We start from the raw sequence: 12,084 nt of genomic DNA, 5'->3' as shown, positions 1-12,084 counted from the left end.
TAGTGGTTGTTAGCCTACTATACACCTATGAACCTATGAGGCCCAGGGAGAAAAGTTCCAGAAATGTTATGTTATCAGACGTACATCGGAGATGAGAAAAACAATGTACAAATCTTTACATACAAGTACAGATATTTCCAAGAAATACGGTGAATAAGAATAGGCAATAAAAATAATGAAAAATGCTATGGTGAAAGTAATTAAAGGTGCTATGGGGTTAAATAATCACATATAAGGGCATCTAAAATATCAGACTTTTGAATGGCCGAGGAATAGACAAATATTGACATTCCTCACGTTTGACAATTTCCTAATAAATGTAAAGAAAGCAGTGGTTAAGCTGATGAGTAACAGATTAAAGATGCATTTCAGTGTTTTAAATGAAACATTGGTTACTAATGCACCTTGCATGGGATAAGTTATTATAAAGAGAAGTTCTATATAATACTTGTTAACTGGATAGATCCACTGGATCCAAAGTCCCTTTTCACGGGTGACCTGGGAACAGTGTGTTCTGGTTAAGTGACTTGTTCAAGGTCACACAGTGGGGAAATGAGGGCTGAGGCAACCAAACCCTTTACCACAGAACTCCAGTTTGCAACTTTTGTCTGATAGGCAATCAAGAAAGGAAAGAAAGAAGGAATAATAAACTAAATTATGCAGTTGGGGGGGCTAACCACATAAATGACGAGCAGAATAAGAAACGTATGTGGGTCAATAAGTAACAGAATGTAATATGCATGGACTGCTGCCAGAGGTTATGATTAAACACAGTAATGAAATAATGGAGTACAGTGAAAAAACTAGGATAAAGGGTGCAGGGTGCAATGTTGTACGGTAATGCAAGAAAGGGGTGAAGGAGGAAACTATTATAGAGTAAGGGTATTTTCATATAAGAAGGTAGCATATAATACCTCATTACAGCTTAATGAGCTAGATACTGTTGTGTCCTTTAACCTAGAGTTGAGGACAAGCAAAGCCAAGTATTTAGGAGATGTTTTAGGTGATTTCAAAGGACTAGAGGTGCCAGTTTGACTCAAAGTTAGAAGAATTGAGTTCCAGGGTTTTGCAAAATAATGATAGTACAGTCTCTCCCTGAAGAGTTATTTGAATTAGTTATGGCAAGAAACAACTTATCTCCTGAGCCACAGCTAAGCTGAAGATCTATGCTCAGGATAAAGTAATCCTGGGTAAATTAGTCTAACAAAAGGAACCAGACAAATAATCAACAAAACATGATCATAAAAATGTTTTATGACAAGACAAACAGAACCCCACCCAGAAAGAGGAAATAAACTCATTACTTGTAGCAAGGCCTGGAAGCAATGTTCACCAGTGAGCACATAGTGAGTAAGCCAGTTAAGCTCAGTCAAAAACACAATTACTGAACTGCTATGCAAGTTCATCATTCAGTCAACTGCTAGGCATAAGTCAGATTATGGTGTACTAGACCCTGGAATGGAAGCTGGCCATGCCTCTCAACCTGGAAACATCAAAAATATGGACAAGGCACATGAAAAATAGGTACAAATCTGTATGCTGATTAACGTAAAATTTGCATACGTGATTACGTAACCCCACCCACTCCAATGGAATTGTGGGATACCAACTTTCAAATGCAAATTGAAGAACAGACAACCAAAATATGGCACCAGCAGCCATCCATGTCCCATTACCTGGTTATTTCACCCCATTTACCATAAACACTAATGTGTGCATACTGCTTTACTTCTACAGTGATTATTTGGATTTTATTTTTACATTTTATACACAATGCACAAACACTAATAGATATCTGCTAAACAAAGCAATACTGTCTCACAATGAAAATAGACTTGGCATTAAAACTTCTCTGCCCTTGAAACTCACATTCATTGAAACAACACTGAAACCCACACCACATCCAGTTTTTTTTTGGGGGGGGGGGTGTCAAAAGGCCAAAAATCAGGGAGGGACACATTTTAAACATTGCTTGTATAATTTTGGAAAGTTGCTAGAATAAAATTTTGTGTTACCACCATGCACTTCACTGCCAAGTCTTGAACCCAGGACCCTGTGCACTACAGTCAGAGCAACATACCACTATGCCAAATCAGCAGTTTCCTGAAAGACAGGAAGACTGAAACTTAAATGGCTATCATTTACTGAATTCAGTTCTCACTTCTCACGATAGCTCTCAACCTGTTAGCACAACAAACCTGGATAAAACCAATACTGGGGGAATACAGCCCCAAAACAGGGACAAATTTCAAATATTGATCTTTATAAACTTAGATTTTGTGTTACCAATTACCATTTATCTTCTTAAGAATATGTCTGAAATTCAAAAGCCTGTCATTACTTAGTGAATTCAATCCTTCAGTGATTTGCCACAAAACTCCTGAAGAACCACAAGATTTAATGAGGAAGGGAACAAAAATATGAAACACAAATTCACAAGTGGTGGTGGCTAGGGACTTGTATGAAAATATATATTTCTAATAAACTGATATTATTAGTTGAAAACTATGTAGTACAGTGAATTAAAGTACAGAACTGTCAGGGGTAGGGATGTTTCTCCTTGCCCCAACGTTGCATTACCTTGGAATTAATACATTTAGAAATTAGGTGAAGAGGGAAAGCCACCCCTCCTGCACAAAAAAATATATATATTTTCTATATCCATTGATTTGCAGTTGACAGTGGAAGGGGTCATGGCATGCTTTTCAGATGATGTGGTTATATAGTGTTTTATAATGAATACAACACAACTTATTCAATAGAAGTACACTCAAAGTCATAATACTGAAGGCAAAGTCCTGAAATATCAATGCGGAAACACCAAGATGTTGAACTCAAAACACCTACAAATTACATATTCATACTACATATGTACATTGCACCAGTACATAAAATGTCAGCAAAAATATCACTCTCCTGGGTGATATGTTCAACACTCTACACATGCAGAGGAGTAGGTATTTCTAATTTCAATATTTTGACATTTCAACGTTGTATATTTAGTATATTGCTTTTCAGTAACTTTTATGGACCCTTTTATAACCAACTCATAAAGGTTTATCTGGACTTCCTTGATATGTAATCACTCAATATTGATGTTGAATATGCTAAACAATGTTAAAGCCTATAAAGTAATAGAAAAATCACGAGTAACATCAATTGTGCACTATGTCTCGGACACCCTATATGATATGTTAATGACTCGGTCCATTGACAAATCCCTTTACGATTTCCTGATAATAGACTTTCCATTGATACCAATTATCAAAGGATTACCTAAGTTACATAAGGGTAAGGATCCACCTCCATTACGTCCCATTGTATCAGGTGACCATTGGGTAACACAAAATATATCGTTATATATACAAACGAAACTAGGACTATATGTTAAGAAAATACCAACTATATTATTAGATTCTTTCAGACTATTGGATGACCTAAAATCAGACCCAGTGAAAGACAATATTAAACAAGATACCATATTAGTAACCTTGGACATTGAAAGTCTTTTCACGAATATTCCTAATGAATATGGTATAAACGCAATAAGAACGCATATGACAGAACTTAAGGTGGATAACATTGAAATTATGAATATATGTTGCATGTTAGATCTGGTTCTTAATAACAACATCTTTTTATATGAAGAACAGGTATATGCACAAACATGGGGGGTGGCAATGGGCACCCCCTGTGCAAATGCATATGCCAACCTTGTTGTTTTAGAATGGGAAAAAGAATTTATATTTAGTGATCCCAGATTTAAACATGTCGTCTTATATAGACGCTTTATAGACGACATAATAATAATATGGAACGGTGGAGAAGCCACCTTGAATTCATTTATTAGCTATATGAACAGTACTACTTCTTTCTTTCACTTTACCTGTGAGTCGTCTAAGCTTACTGTTGATTTTCTGGATCTTACTATTAAGAAAAATACCAATTGTGATTTAATAACAACGCTTCACAGAAAAGCTTGTTGGAAGAATGGTATACTCCATTTTAGCAGTTTACATCCACGTCATATTTTCAATAACATAGTAAGGAACCAATTTAATAGGATTTTGAAAATATGTAGTGATCGTTCTGATGCGTTGAAGCTGGTTGATACTCAGAAGGACTATTTTCTAGCTAGGGGTTACCCTATGAAACTAATAGATGACGTGTTGAATTCTATTATAGAAGATACTACACCTCAGCAAATATCCTTTAGATACAAAGTAAAGAGAAATTTTTCACATAAAATACAGTATGACATCAAATATACAAGTGATGTCCAGTCCTTAACTAATATAGTGAAAAACAATTGGAAAATTCTACTATCAGATATGACAGTATCAGAACTGATTAGTGATAAACCATCTTTTAGGTATATGAACTGCCTGAACTTGAAAAGACTATTATGTAAGGAAAAGCTTAACATCACATCCATTGACATTAGGTCACAATGGAAAACAGGAACATTCCCTTGTGGAAAATGCTCGCTTTGTGGGTATATCATTAAGAGAACCAACACCAATGCTATAAGTGCTGAACTTAATACAAAATGTAAGTTTTATGCAACTTGTACTACCAGAAATGTTATTTACTTAGCCACTTGTAACCTCTGTAATAGTTATTATGTGGGCCTAACTTCACGTAGACTAAGAGATAGGATTTACAACCATGTTTACGAGATAAGAAAGAATAGTAATACTAATGCACTGGCTGTGCATTGCAATATCTACCCTAAGCATAGCTTTGCATTTCAAGTGTTACAAATAATAGATGCAAACAGAAGGGAAGGTGACCTTATGAATACTTTGGAAACCTTCGAACTCAGGTGGATATTAAAGTTAAAAGCCCATATACCACCAGGCCTAAATACAGCTGTCAACATCCGACCTGTTTTATCAGGCCCTACTTGATCTTGTTTTGTTACTATTAATATATATATCTTATTGACTAATAGGAGTTAACATTACAGTGGTGAATATGTTGAATTAAATGGCTCTGGATATGACTATATTTATAAATTTGATGTATGAACTTCACGTTCTAATCACATTTGATATATTATTGTCTTGATTTCACTGGGTCTATTGCCTTCACTACTTAATTAGATAGCTTTATACCATATTCCCATATACATCTTTTTCACCTCATATAAAAACTTTGCTGTTATCTTAGTTATCACTAACAATGTCATCATAACATTATCTTCTGCGATCATGTTTAATACGAATTTCCATAATGTTTATGTTATTAGTACTGAGTCACTCTGCTACCTCATTTTTATTTAGTACCATAGTTCTAATGACTCAGTTATATCAACCCTATGTAGGTCTATTTTTATTTTATTTTGTTTTTGAGAACACTTTTAGAGAGTGTTTTTGGACATGTTTCTCTGTCTAAATAAAATGAGTTATTGCAAGTTTTGCACTATTAATTTTCAGAGACACGCTATATGTCTATTTTTACCGTATACTAATTAACTGTTTGTTAGATATTAGCCAGTCGCTTATCATAGCGTTATTTGGTGACACGCAATATGCTAGAAGTGTGTCTGTTAATATAACAATATAATGGAATCATTTTATACTCTCTTTTTGTATTAATTTAACTAGTACTATTATAATTATGCGCTTTATTAAACAACATAATTTTTTAGATAGCTTTGTGCAATTGAGATGCGCTACTTCATGTTTCTCTTAAACTAATTTTGGATAAATGAAACTGTATGATTGATGTAATTTTTATATTTTTATATCTTTACATTTGTGTTATGTAGTGCTACCATTATGTGCCAAGTGATATATTCAAGAACGAAGCTACTTTATTACTCTTTTTGCTTCGTTGTCATCATCTTCACTTTATAGTGGTTCTGTATAAACATCTTGGTTTCATCACTAGCCATATATGGGCAACATTTCCTGATCAATGATGTTCTGGGCTAATGGTTTGCTAACTCTAAATTATTTGATTGTGCTTGTTATAGAACTAAGTGATAATAGCAAGCCTTTTGTAGAGCTCTCTAAATATGGGCATAGCTTCCTGCAAGCACATAATGAAGAATTTTACTAATACTAAGATGAACATCGTGTTAATATCTGATATTAATTTACCTTTGAAGGACATCTAATTAATGAGCATCAATATCATTTATGTTTTAAAAACTTTTATATCCGTGTTTTTACTGAGTGATGATCAGGTTACTTCATATCTAACCGAATTTGATTGTTCGTGACACTGCTGTTGAATTCTTATCTACGTAACCAAGTAATTTGGCTGTTTAATTAATGACTGTTTTAATTGTTTAATTGAAAGGCAATGCTTTAATATAAAAATATCCATTTGGTCTTTGTAACTTGTAACCTGAGGAAGCGCAATTTATATTGCGTGAAAGCGCTCGTTCTTTGTCTTACAATAAATCCATTTTATTTTATCTTTATTTCGTGGTGGTTTCTACATTTTTTCAGTTTAGTAATCACTCAATATGCTTTACTGCTCAATAAGCTGTTTCTGAGCATTACTTGTTCTGTTAATGAAAGCTGCTAAGTGTAGCAATACATTTATGTTCAAAATTTGTATGTTAGCTGATGTCCCAGGTCAGAAGGTAATGGAGAACAAAAGATAAATGTTTTCACTTTTATGAATTATCACTCTTCCCTAGCTAGAGTGACCTCAAATTGAGAAAATAGAAATGGGGGGGGGTATGGAGGACATATTAAAAGTTGGCTTGTTTGGTAAATGACCATACTCCTCAAATACCTATGTTTACAGCATGTATGTATGCAAGGAAATGGGCTGCAAGAGGAAATAAATGAGCTGCTAACATGTGGAGAACATGCATTTTGATAAGGCACAATAGACTCCTCTCATAAAAATTTTTAAGCTAAATACAGTTAGACAATGGGCCCAATTCCAAAAGACTTGCTCTCAAAGTAAGTGACTTACTCCGGTGTATAACTGCCTTGACTTTGAAAGACTTGTTCTTGCTGTATGTGGCCTATTCATAAACAGGCTTAAACTTGGGGCTCAAATTCCAAAAGACTTGCTCGCAGAATAAATCAGTTACTCAAAGAGCAGGCCCTGGACAAAGCAACTTACTCTGAGAGGAAGTCTTTTGGAATCTGGCACAATGTCTGGATACACGATCAACAGAGACAAGTGAGAGTTGCACTGGTTCAACAATCTGGCCTCTCAGAATGACTTTAAGGAAATGTACTATTTTAAGTGGGATGTAATGCAGTTACAGTATCTATGGGTACTTTTATCCAGTCACCTACTACAAGTGAAGGAGTTAAATCTTAGCATAATTAAATCAAGATATTGAATTGTTTAAATAATGCATTGGCAAGCTGACCCATACCTCTCAATTGTTAATTTCACAGTATGTCCACATTCTGTCCTAACATGTTCCTTCTCTCACTTTTATTTCTTTGAGTTTCTAAGCACTAATCACAACAGCGATTATCTACTTAACAAACCCACTAATTTACCTCTTCAGATTCTCATTGTTCAACATCTACTAAATACACAAGTATCTTTTGCACTGTAATAGTTGCCTTTATTTCATATGAATGTAATATAATTAGCAAATAAATGTGTGATTATTAATGTATATTACTTAATCTCTGTTCATGCAATTACTGAATGCCTCTTTAAAAATGTTTGTAATATCTTGGAGCTTTTCTCCCTTAGCTTCTGCTGAAAACAATTTAACTAAACCCAGTCAGACAAACTAGGTAAACGAAAGCAAAATAAAATAAATAAAATAATGTTGAAGGTGATAAAGGAACACTAGTCAGTTAAACAAGAAGTGGGACAGTCATTTTATGCCTCACCATGGAAGGAAGGCATGTAACCTCAGACTAGCTCTGCTGTGACTACAGAGGTCTTACACCATACCCTGGAAGATCTTAAATGCAGAGTCCTTGGTACCAGAGCTAGCTATCCCTGGAGGGGGATTACAGTGCACAGGACAGATTCGGCTACTCACTAGGGCATCAGTTGTTGACACTGAAAAGGAAACATCAGTGGATCAATACCCTGCAATATGCAAATTCTATTAGCCTATTTAAGCAATAAGGGGTACTCTAGAGAGAAAAAACTTGGCATTTTTGACTTTTTGCTGGACAGTAGCAATGATATAGTAGAAATGAGACTATCTTTCAACTGCAGAATAAAGAATGATGAACATAAGCACAACTTCTGAGGTAAATGAAGATGGTATCATTTAGACATTTGTAAGCATAACATTTTAGGCATTAGCCACTTTTATCAACAGGCCGGGCTACACTTGACAGACATGTTGAGGAAGGAATGGGAGAAGGCCACATATATGCCACCTTTACTACAACATAAAAATCAAAGTACATATTGAGGAAGTGATAACCAAGATGTCTCAAAGGCTTACAGCCTTAATGAACTTCTGTTAACATTGTGGACTCAGATTTGGGATACATTCATACAGGAGATGAGCATGAAATAAAGTGAAGAGAAAGTGGCAGTGTTATGGTCCAAGTTTACTTACACCCTCTCCATCTAGGAGATTTACACAGAAATGCCTTCAGGCATCCTTACCCATAACATTGCAAGTAACTTGCATGTCTCCAGCAGCAGTAAACTCTGGCTGCTTAAGATGTAGTGGGAAGAATGTCAGAATATTTTGTCTCACATTCTGGTATAAAAATTGTTCTGGGATGATTTACACCATAAATGTATGTCATAAGATGTAGGACCAACAATTAGTCTTTAATGATGCTCCTATCAGCACAGCAGCTTATTTACTAGGGGTTGCCAACTTGCCAAAGTGATAGTAAGGTAATCACATGATTCAGGAGTTTGCTAGTCTACCCAAACAACAGAAATGTCAGAGATTGATCAGATTTTTCAGCCACAAAGTATGCAGAGTATGGTCAAAGAGGGTCCAAGTATAATGTGACGCTTAGATGGGTCACTATACTAGATATCATGAATGAGCTGCTAAGACAGGAGGGCCAAAATGTGCAAAGGGAAGGAAGGCTTGCAACAATGGCCACAGAGACTAATCTAGTATGAGAAAGCGGAGGATGAAATGACAGCAAAATGTTGCAGTCTCCAATCCTGACTTCCAATGGGTGATAACTAATGATGTCCTGTTGTGGGCCATCTACGTTTACCCGAACTTTTCCTACTTGTTGGGTTACGCAATACATACTTTGGTTATAAAAGAATGCTCATGTACTGTTAAGAAAAATATTTACTTGGCTGTGAACAAAACTATGCAAGTTTAATAAATGGCTAGTCTTAAGCTATCAAGAATGTCTAACTTGTTTCTCAAATATGTTAAACTTGCAGAGATTAATGCATTTGCACTGACTTTGAAATACAGTAAATACAGAAATGCAAAAAAGAAGTATGTGAACCTGTGTGAAATACATGAAATGTTGATATCTTCATGGAACAACCAATTTCATGACCAATATGGCTCACTAGTGTTTAATTATTAAAGATCTGAACAATCACCCCAGGAACTAGATACCATTGTCTAGGTATAAAGACTTGCTTGAATGAGATGAAAAATAAGATGAGGTATAAAAATATAAATAGATGTGTGACAGCAGATAATATAGGATTTCAGAGTGTCCTTAATTTCCCATTCCAGGTTCAGTCAGCTGATCTGCAGAGTTTGTCTAACAACTGTGTGAGATCTGTTCCACTTCTGTATTCAGTAACTGTAGTTACAGATCACCATTCCAATCAAGGACCTGGTATCACCTAAAAAAAATATCCTGCTTTAATACAACAGACTACATTAGAAGACAACATTAAGGATGCCAGTCATGACGACTCCCTGAATGATGAGGATTCTAGGATTAAGTAATTGAAAAACAGCTGCATACACAAGGACATAAGGAGGCAGACTGAAGTGATTCTGCATGATTAATTACTTCATGCAGAACTAAGAAAATAAATAAATAAAAGGAAAAGGAAAACAAATCTGGCCAACAGCCTAATTTGGTACAAAGGGCCAGAATGAAAAACAATTTTAAGTAATGTTATGACAGTGCCACTAAGAAAAATGTGTTTGTTAAATATCTTTTGAGATTTGTAGGTTAGGATAACCAAAGCTCAACACAGAAGGGAGATGTAGAGAAAAAAATGGATTAATTAGAAGTTCAAACTGCAGAAAGGCAGTCTCATGAATGTGATTCAGGGATAATGAAACTTTAGACTCCTAATCTGAAGTAGGAGGTAGAGTCATTTATCATTTAGTAAAGCATGTCAAAAAAGAAAAGGTTAGCAACAGATGACATGACCTGGAAATCAATAATGTAGAGTGGTTATATGGATTAAATAATGAAAAACATACTGGCTGGGCTAAAGAAACTGGGATGAAAGTACAAGTAATCCAACAAACCATGGCCAATGGCTGAAATGTTAAATTTCCCTCCTCTCTTTAAGGGGCAATGACCTTGCATTTGAATATATTAAGTACGACAGAGTAGAGGGCACACAGTTTTCCAGGGAAATGAGGATGCCTCACTTCCACCATCACCACACAAAGAAAAATGTTTATCATCTCAACACTAGTTATTTTTCAGCCAACCGAGATCCTTTAGTAACACACTGATTAGGGAAATGGCAGATTGTTTGGTCTCATTACTGGTAAAGTACTATGAATTTCTATGAAACAACTGCTTCTAAAAATAAAAGAATTCAGGCCAAGTTCTACTGCCTTGTAAGCAATGCACATTACTGTTAAAGTATGTATTGATGATATGTCAATAAACACAACTTACACCTAAGAATATACAAAAATGCATCAAGGCAGACATACTGCACAGAAGTGAGATCAAAGATAAAGGAGTACATATGCATTTTATAATGAATGTACCACAGCTTTTGTTAAAGATGACTGAAGGTACATTAGCAAAATCATGAAGTACATAAAATAGTTCAAATACAGAAAATGTGAGTGTTAAAACAGGAAAATGTATAACAAATTACAAAACCATGAAGAGGGAAATACCTAAATGATCTGTCCCTGGCATACCTCTCAATCTGCAGACATCAAAAATCTGGACAAAGGCTCTTAAAAATTAGGTACATTTGACCAAACATCGGGATGACTAAACAGCATGTTTTTACCTATAAATCTATTACACCTAGTGGGGTTTGACTTTATTGGCCTGAATATACCTATAAAAATGTAAAAAGTAAAATGTAATCACTTCACAGGTTTTCAGAGTCAAAAAACTATTGTTAAGGTCCCTACTCTACAGATACAAAGAACATGGTTTGATTCTAACCTCAGGTTACTGACTTGTAATAGTCTGCAGACTTATAGCCTGTACTAATATGGCCCTATTATAGCATACTCACGTGTTACTCCTCCCAATTCAAGAAGGATTGGGAGATACCACCACTCAGAAATAAATTTAAACAGTGATAAAAGGATGCAAAATACAAAAAATCCTTCTCTTAAAATGCATTAGCAACCATCTTCATTTAAATATGCCAACTTCTGTAATAAACAGAGCCATTTCCTGATATCAGTGTAGCAACAATTTTTATTGAACAAAATCTTTATAGCATTTTTAAGAGATTAATGAGCTTTGGCCAATTGTACCTATTTTTTATGAACCTTTGTCCAGATTTTCAATGTATGCAGGGTGACAGATATGCACAAAGCTACTGTGACACAGAAAAGAATTCCTGAACAAAAACTCAGTCAACATAAGGCCACAAAACCAAGACAACCAAACAGCTACTGGAAAACATATAAATGTGTTTTATTTTTTTTTTTTATAATAAAAGAAAGTGTGAGAAGAACATTTTTTTATATGTTACACTTCTGAGCTTCACTTAATGTACACCTGATTGCTTTGTTCTTCCTGTTACCACTTCTTGCAGTATAAAATATTACAGTGTGATAACAGTACCATTTAGTTGTAAGATCACTCAAACCATATTGTACATTTTACTTAACACATACATTATTATGTTTCTGCCAGAATTAAAAAGACACATTAAACAATATGCTTTCAAATGTAAAGTGAAAAGGCATGTATAAAGATAAAATCTTTTCATATTTCCGTGGCTACCTCAGCTTAA

The 12,084-nt window shown here is 34.9% G+C and overlaps 1 protein-coding gene across 1 annotated transcript in view; it reads right to left on the bottom strand.

Moving 5' to 3' along the window:
• PLD1 (phospholipase D1) overlaps window positions 1-12,084 on the bottom strand; it is a 1,505,857-nt gene that overhangs the window by 966,358 nt on the left and 527,415 nt on the right. The gene's annotated exons all lie outside the window — the stretch shown is intronic.

The sequence above is a fragment of the Protopterus annectens genome, chromosome 4.part1, assembly GCF_019279795.1.
Source record: "Protopterus annectens isolate FY-2018-M chromosome 4.part1, PAN1.0, whole genome shotgun sequence".
Classification (NCBI taxonomy): domain Eukaryota; kingdom Metazoa; phylum Chordata; order Ceratodontiformes; family Protopteridae; genus Protopterus; species Protopterus annectens.
This window is presented reverse-complemented; position numbering and strand designations above follow the sequence as displayed.